General features: G+C 42.4%; 1 protein-coding gene and 1 pseudogene across 1 annotated transcript in view; one reads left to right on the forward strand and one right to left on the reverse strand.

Moving 5' to 3' along the window:
• LOC101982168 (NXPE family member 4) overlaps positions 1–8,440 on the forward strand; it is a 260,581-nt gene that overhangs the window by 110,705 nt on the left and 141,436 nt on the right. The gene's annotated exons all lie outside the window — the stretch shown is intronic.
• The window catches only part of LOC101994636, a 60,195-nt pseudogene that overhangs the window by 41,978 nt on the left and 9,777 nt on the right, over positions 1–8,440 (reverse strand).

The raw sequence follows: 8,440 nt of genomic DNA on the forward strand, positions 1-8,440 counted from the left end.
GATGGATGGGTGGATGATAGATAGATAGATAGATAGATAGATAGATAGATAGATAGATAGATAGATAGATAGATAGATAGATAGATGGATGGATCTGCAAAAGCAGTGTTGTTATAAAATGGCATTTGATTTCCAGGCCATGACCTAAGATACTGAAATGTGGTTCTTCTGGCAGAGAAAGAAGCACACATCCAGGATGTGCAGACTACATGGGTACTTATTGATTTATCAAGCTGAGTTTATACTAAAAATAGAGGAAGAAGAAGAGATATCCAGAAATGAATCAAGACAGCATCTATGGCAAGAGAAGAAAAACAATGTTGTAAGGAATGTCTAGGAGATTACAGAGAGCAGTGGGAGAAAATCTGGAAATACACACAGCCTTAAACAGTCCCAACACAAGTTCCTGCTAAGGGGCAGAAACAGATTCTTATCCACATGCAAAAAATGCTGCTGTTTCTCCTATATTAAGAAAATACTCTTAATGTGGAGTATAATCCCCTATCTCCATCCTCATTTGATATCGTAGTCCATCTGTTGATCCAAACCACTTAAGAAAGTCACCAGTTCCATTCAGGCAGGCTCACGGCACCCTCAGCTTGCCAGAACACCAACAACCTCCTTGTCACGAAAGACTCTTAAGTCGAATCTCAATGTACTTAGCGTGGAGCAAACATCCAGACACATGAAATGCTACAGCCCTGCTGCTTGTTTAAAACTTAAAGTGTTTATAGATGGCCACATTTCTGAATCCCCTGAGAGACTTCTCCAAACACAGCTGATGTGGGATTCCCTCTGTATGCTGTGAATACCACTGGTGAGTACAGAAACTGCCTTGGCCTGTTGATAGGGCAGAGTAGAACTAGACGGAGAAAACTATACTGAATGCTGGGAGAAAGAAGGCGGAGTCAGGAGAAGCCATGTAGCCCTGCAGGAGATAGATGCAAGAGCTTTACCCAGTAAGCCACAGCCTCATGGTGATACACAGATTAATAGAGATGAGTTAAAGTAAGATGTAAGAGTAAGCCAGAAATATGCTTAAGATATTGGCCAAAGTCTTGCAAATAATATGGCTTCTGAGTGGTTATTTCAGGGCTGAGCAGCTAGGAACAAACAAACAGCCCCCTACTACACATAGCCATTTTTTGAAGTCTGTTTCCCACCTTCATAGACCGTATAAATTAAAGAATTAACCATGGCTGTTGCGGGCAGGCAGGGTATGTTCCCTCTCCAGAAAGTAGGCCAGTTTTCTTTCTCATTGGTCACTGATGTGCCCGCCCAGTCCCCGGGGAAGTCACACCGGAAGAGCACCACATACAGCTCTAAAGATATTTGTTGTACCCGCCTTGGAGGCTTCTCAGGTGTCCTCCGTGCTCCCAGAATGCCACCAGTGCCATCATGGCTCCCCGATGTCAGTCTTAGATCCTGGTTCTAATAGACCCTAGCCTGTGTAGCCCATGTCCCTGGTGATGCTGGTATTCAAGTGAACACTTGTTTAAAGCTCATTTTCCCCCTACCCAAAGCTCTAACTTGGTGCTGCTGTGGCTGATCCCCGTGTCCATTTCAGTAGCCATGTAGGACTGTAGCCTCCTTGGACTCCGAGAGGCAGAGAAAATGGGTAGCCGTAGTCATGGACAGGCCTTTCGAGGCAATTTGAAATCAGGGATACCCAGATGTGTGTGACTGTCAAAAGCTGCCTCCATTTAACTGCATAGGTTCATCAAAAGCTCCAAATACCCTCCTTTTCACATGAATTAACAGGAATTTTAATAATAAAAATTAGAACGCTCAGTATATATTTTACTCCCTATTTGATAAAAACTAATTCATTAGAACACTGTAATTAGTCTCCTCCCCATCTTTACAGATACAACAATGGGGGCACAGCTAAGGAATTTAAAAGCTGGGTGTCGGAAATGAGACTAAAACTCAGTTGGGCTGCCACACAGCCAGTTCTCCTGACCACCCCAGTACCCCACCGCTTGCTTGGCTGGAGGGTTCATATCTACCAATTACACATGACATTCCAGACTGACTTTCCTGATTCAGTTGATAATAAAGATTCTTTAATATACAAAATCTCAGTAATAGCAGAGCTAAAGGACTGGAAAAGATAGAACATTTTTAACGTAATTGCGTTTCAACAGAAGCTGAGGGAATCTGGCATCTGATAAGTATTACTGATGTAAATTTGACACCCTAAGTCATCAGTGACTGTGAAGTTAGCAGAGAATTTTTGCACGTTTGATTTTGTTCTCTTTATCATGGCATAGCTTGGACAGGGCCATCATTTAGATAGGGGTAACCCTTCAAATAAGCAATTTCTAAAGATTAGCGAGTGCTTTGACTATTGCTGCAAAGATTTAATGAGTCATGTGCGCTAAAGTGATGTCATGTGACATAATTAGAGTATAGCCCGCTGAGCACATGAGAAAATCAAGAGGAGCTTGGGATGTAGCTCAGTGGGCAGAGCATGTGCTAAGCATGCATGTGGCCCTAGCTTCACTCTGAGTGGTTATGTTACAGACTTTAACATATATAGAAAGAGATTATAACATAGAACGTGTTATAGACTTTAACATTATAACATTATGCTCTAATGTTTATGTTATAGACTTTAACATTAGTATTTTACTATGCTGATAGTGTTTTGAATATCACTTCATCTTTTACTAGCATTTGACTCAGCCTTAAAAGGGTTTCAATTACTGCCAATGCACCAGTCTCTTGCCCTTCGTAGCTCACCAGTGCACCCTCCCTGGTTTTTGTTGTTGCTGTTTTGTTTTATTTTGCTAGTTATTCTTCCCTCATCTCCAAAGTGCAGTGTGTTCTAGGCTCAATACTGGGACCTCTTTTCTTTTTTATCTGATCTCTCTTGATTGTCTCATAGAGTACCATGGCTAAGTTCATACATACATTGGATACTTAAAAATGTGTATCTTTGGGTTTACCTCTTTCTGGACACCAAACTAGTGTGTGTAAATGGTTACTATCTCCACTTAGTTGTCTTAAACCTATATTTAAAATTTAACTTTTAAAAAGTGTGTGTGTGTGTGTGTGTGTGTGTGTGCCTGAGTCTATTTATATGCACCATGTGAGTGCAGAAGCCTTTGTGTCAGATCTCCTGGAACTGAAGTTATAGATAGTTATGGGCCATGCAACATGGGTGCCTGGAACAAAACCCATGTCCTCTGTGAGAGCAATATGTTCTTTTAACTTCTGAGTTATCTCGCCAACTTCTATCACTAAACTTTTGCTCTTCTCCAGACTCACACAATCTTTCTCACCTAAGAAAATGGTGTTCTCTCCATCTGGCTATTCTAACGGTAAACCTTTGAGTCATTCTGGATTCTTCCATCACAACTCTTATCCAATCTATAAGTTAATCTCCTACAATCTGCTTTCATACTAAAATCCTGACCACTTCTTATCATCTCATCATTTTCACGTGGATTTTAGTGTTTGATTAATGCTCCCCTCTCTGCATCACTGATTCTTAAGCACTAGCTTCTTTAAAATATGAAGCACCCCAATAAAATCTGCAAGGCAAGCTGCTTCAGTGTCTACTGTCAAACTCAAAGATATCATAGCACCCCCAGCACCTCCCAGCCACCTCCCGGCGGTCACTCTTCTCACTCCTCCCCAGAAGGGTCTCCCTCCTTCACTTGGCTTCAACTGTGTTATATGTATATAACATGTATATGGCAGTCACATGGCTGTCTCGGAAGCTTTCATTGTATTTCATCTGACCAATGCTGCTCCCTCATAAATCTACCTGACTCCCTCCCTCACCCCTTTAGTTCTTTGCTCAAACCTCACTTCTTCAGCTTCCCACAGCTTCTGTAACCAGACAGGCAAAGCTTTGTCTTAAAATGATGTGTATTTATTATCTTATAGTTCTGTAGCTGAGGGATTTCAGGAGTCAAACATCGAAAGAGACACTGCATTCCTTTGGTGGTCATTGCTTTGCCTTTCTAGAGGACTCTCATATTGCTTCACTCCAGGTCCTTTGCTCTGCTCCTAAAGCTGGTGCCATGACATCTTCAAATGTTCTTTTATTATCAGGTTCCACATTCACACTTCTATTTCTGAATCTGACTCTGTTGTTATCCTATGTAACTACACTGGGCCCACCTGAATGGCAGATAATCCCATTTCATGGACTCTCATCTGGTCACCTGTTCAAAGGCTCATTTTCCATGTAAGGTAACATAGTGTCTCCGTTAGGGTTCCTATTGCTGTGAAGAGACGCCATGACCATGGCAACTCTTACAAAGGGAAGCATTTAATTGGGGCTTCTTACAGTTTCAGACATTTAGTCCATTATGGTCATGGTGGGAAGTTGTCGGAGACAGGCTTTGACAAAAATACCACTTACTAGGGTAGGGGCATGGGGATTAGAAGTAAAAAGAATGTAGACGTGAGTGAAAATAATAAAACAGAAACATCGGATGATACCGGGAAGGAGTTCCAGTGAATACTGAAATCACCCACATTTAATTTCCATTTGCTTAAAATACCCCTGACCCCAAAAGGTAGGAGTAAGATAAAAAACTCATTAACATGATACAAGGAAATGAAAATACCAGTTGAAGGGTGCTTACTACATTCTTAGTTAAAGATTTTATTGCTAGAACAAAATAAGCCATGCTCACACTCTAGACCAAAACATTCTGTAGCAAACCACTCCCTGGGTAGAACTCATTGCTATCTCCTCAAGGGAGTGGAACCTAGTTGGATTCTTAGACTTTTGTTTGAGGTAGAAACACATCTACTTCTCTATTCCTGAAATACAAGGTCTGGATATTAGCCACACCTGTTGACCATAACCTTGAGAGAGCAGAACTCTAGGTGGGACCTCTGTTTGAGGTTGAAACAGACAATAACCCTGAAGGAATGAATAGAAGTAAGTTCCAACTCTCTGACCTTCAAATAAGGTGGAAATAGGCTCACATTTTTGGGCCTCCACAGAAAGTGTGACAGCAAGCAGGCAGACATGCTGCTGGAGAAGAAGCTGAGAGTTCTATGTCCAGATCAGCAGGCAGCAGGAAGTGAATGACACGACCTGCCTGAGCATTTGAGACCTCAAAACCCACCCCCTAGTGACGCACTTCTCACAAAAAAGTCACACCTACTTCAACAAGACCATACCTCCTAACAATACCACTCCCTCTGAGCCTGTGGGGGGCATTTTCTTTCAAACCACCATACATAGACAGTCACGGGTTCTAGGAATAAAGACATGGCCATATCGGGGATTGCCATTCAGCACACCACAGTGAACTAGTTAATAGGCATTTTCAACTGAAACAGTTAAGTTTATGAATCCTATTCCCTTGCCTGAATCATGTTGTTTCTGCTTTAATTTTCCTCTATGGCATTTATCACCATCTCACACATTACAGATCTAGAGTGTATCTGTTTAAGGGTAAGTGGGCTTTTATTTACTACTATGTATAATCTTATAGAAGACCAGCTAGAACATAATAAGTATTCAATAAATGTCTGTTGAATAAGTAGAAAAGACACTTCATAAATAATATCATATGGTAGACTGAGATCTATAACTGGAATCTGCTAATTAAATGTTCATGGAGAGGAAGATATCACGAGAGCTTATCAAAATCTTGTCTCCATAGCTGTGCTTGAAAGACTATAATTTTAACACCTTTGTGGTTAGTTGGGATCATACAACTAATTCTGGCCACTGAAATATGGCAAAAAAAGGATCCATGTAAAGTCTAATCTGCAGCAATAAAAAGACTTTTCTTTCTCCTCCACACCGAAACAACCAGGGATAGAAAATTTCAGGTGACAAGGTGGCAGATGGCAACATTTTAAAAATTATTTCTTCATTTTATTTTATGTGTATTTTGCCTGAGTGTATATATGTGCATCATGTGTGTACTTGGTGCCCATGGAAGCCAGAAAGAGAGTATCAGATCCCATGGAACTGAAGTTACAGGTGGTTGTGAGCATGTGGGTGCTGGGAATTGATCCTGGGTCACTACAAGAGCAGCAAGTATTCTACTCTTAACCACTGAGCCACCTCTCCAGTCTCAATAGCTGTGATAGCTTGTGATAGCTTGAGTCACTAAGAGGAGAGTCTATGTAAAGTAGAGCCTTCACTCCATTCCCACCAGCAGAGCAAGACAAGGAATAAAATCAACAAATCAGCTTCTGTTGCCGTAAGGTGCTGAAAGTGGGTTGGGGATGTACGTCAGTCAATAGAGAGCTTGCCTAGAATGCGGAGAGCCATGAATTTGACACCAAGCTCCACATAAACCGAGCAAGGCAGTGCATGCCTGTAATCCTAGCACTCAGGAGACAGAGGTGGGACAATGGTGAATGCAATGCCACCCTCAGCTGCATAGCCAGTTCGAGGCTTGTAGCTTGAACATAGACCAGGATCAAGTCCTGAGACACTTTCTCAGAAGCAATCAGTTGTCCACATGAGAGATAATAGATCCCAGGATGGACTCCAATACTCGTACTACAAAAGTGCACCTTTGATTTTATTGTGAAGATTAAAAAAGGAATAAGCCAATTTAAAACAAACTCTGGATTGTCTGTTATCAGAATATAAGTAGTCTATTCTGATTAATGCAGCTCACATTACGAAAAATTGGATGCCCTTGCAAAACACAACCTAAAATGCATGCTGCCGACTTTGCAGATGGCCATTGGCAAGGAAACTAATATCCGAAGCTAGAAAGGTTATGATGCATGTGTCATATGGTGACCCAGTATTTAGCAAAACTGTCACTCATGTAACGTAGGAAGTAGATTGTTGTGTGAAAGAGACAAAAGCTCAAGGGAAAAACAAGATGTTAGAGGGTTTGCTTTGTGGTATTTGTCATGTTTGGCTCAGTCTTAGAAGAAATAAGCCCAGGGAAGAATTTCACAATTTCAAAGCAGAAATGAAAGGAAGTGAAGATGTGTAAGGATTGACTCTTTGCAGAACGGAAAAAGCCAATTGCTTCTGTACCCCCAAATAGTAAAATTTAAGTCTGAAAGCAATTTTAAGGCAGATGCCAATAAAATCTCTCAGCAGATTATATTACCTAAGGGCAGGGATCAAATTAAGGATATATTGCACAGTAAATCTTTTTCAATTGTATGAAATTACTCATGGCAGATATTAAGGGCAAAATTTGTCTGCAGAAGTGTGGTAGCCTGGAGAAAGAAACTGTGAGACTGAAAATGCGAAGACACACACCAGATGGGAGAAATCTGTCTCAAACAGAGCTGTGAGCCTTCTCTTTTCCTTCTCTTCCTTTCCCTTCATGGAGAGAGTAATCTTATGCCATGAGGCAGGTAGAAGGAGAATCTGTACCTGGTACAAGAGTTGGGGAACCTCAGTGTCCCCAGAGGAAGGAGATGGAACCTGAGCTGAATCAGGAGGGCTTCTGTTTTAGACAGCTGCCTCTATTCCTGCTGAGATGTGGGGAGGAGGTGGTCCATAGGATGGATGCTGAGATCCCTGGGTAAGTGATGTTAGAACCAGAGGAGGGGGAAGAGAGACTCCTCCACATGAGTGAATGAGCTGGTGGGTTGTCAGAGAAAATACACATGAAAAGCACAACCCAGGATGGAAAGTCAGAGCCCATGTGTACCGAGAAGAACATCTGTGGTGAAATGGGATAGGATCTGGGCACAGGGTGACCGAGGCTGGGAAGGATGAAAAAGCTAACCATGTACAGGGTGCCTTATCGCAGAGTCAGGTAGATGGACAGCAGCAGTGACAGGAACCAGGCAAGTGAGAAAAGGGTCTCACAGTGGTGGCTCATGAGCAAGAAGAGGGGAGCATCTGCAGCACACGTGCAGCCTGGAGAGGAGTTTGGTTAAAGATAGCAAGGAAAGGGACTGATAAGGTGGTCCAGCTGATAAAGTGCTCGCCTTGCAAGCATCAAAACCTAAATTCAAGCTCTCAGAAATAGAAGGAAGGCATGGTAGAGCACACCTGCAATCCCAGAGCGAGGGAGGCAGAGGCAAGCAGATCCCTGGGGCTTCCGGGCCAGTCCACCCAGCCTAATCGCGACTTCTTGGCCTGTGAGAGACTCTGCCTTAAAAACATTGTGGTGGATATGGTTCCTGGGAAGCAATACCGAAGACTTCTGTCCTCCATGGGCATGTTCACTCACATGTACCTGCACACAGATGGTACACACAACGAACACATCGAGTAGTGAGTAGGGTGGTCAGTCATGTAGGGAAGAAGCAGCAGCAATGGATGGTGGTGACAGAGCTCTGTGATGCAGCCATATGAACTTATGAATATATATATATATATATATACATTCCTTATGTGATGGAGGAAGGTCATTGGTTGATTTAATAAAGAAGCTGCTTGACCTGATAGGTTAGAACGTAAGTGGGAGGAGCAGAATGCTGGGCGGAAGAGGAAGTGAGGTCAGAGACTCGACAGCTCCAGGCTCCC

This window comes from Microtus ochrogaster, chromosome 5, assembly GCF_000317375.1.
Source record: "Microtus ochrogaster isolate Prairie Vole_2 chromosome 5, MicOch1.0, whole genome shotgun sequence".
NCBI lineage: Eukaryota > Metazoa > Chordata > Mammalia > Rodentia > Cricetidae > Microtus > Microtus ochrogaster.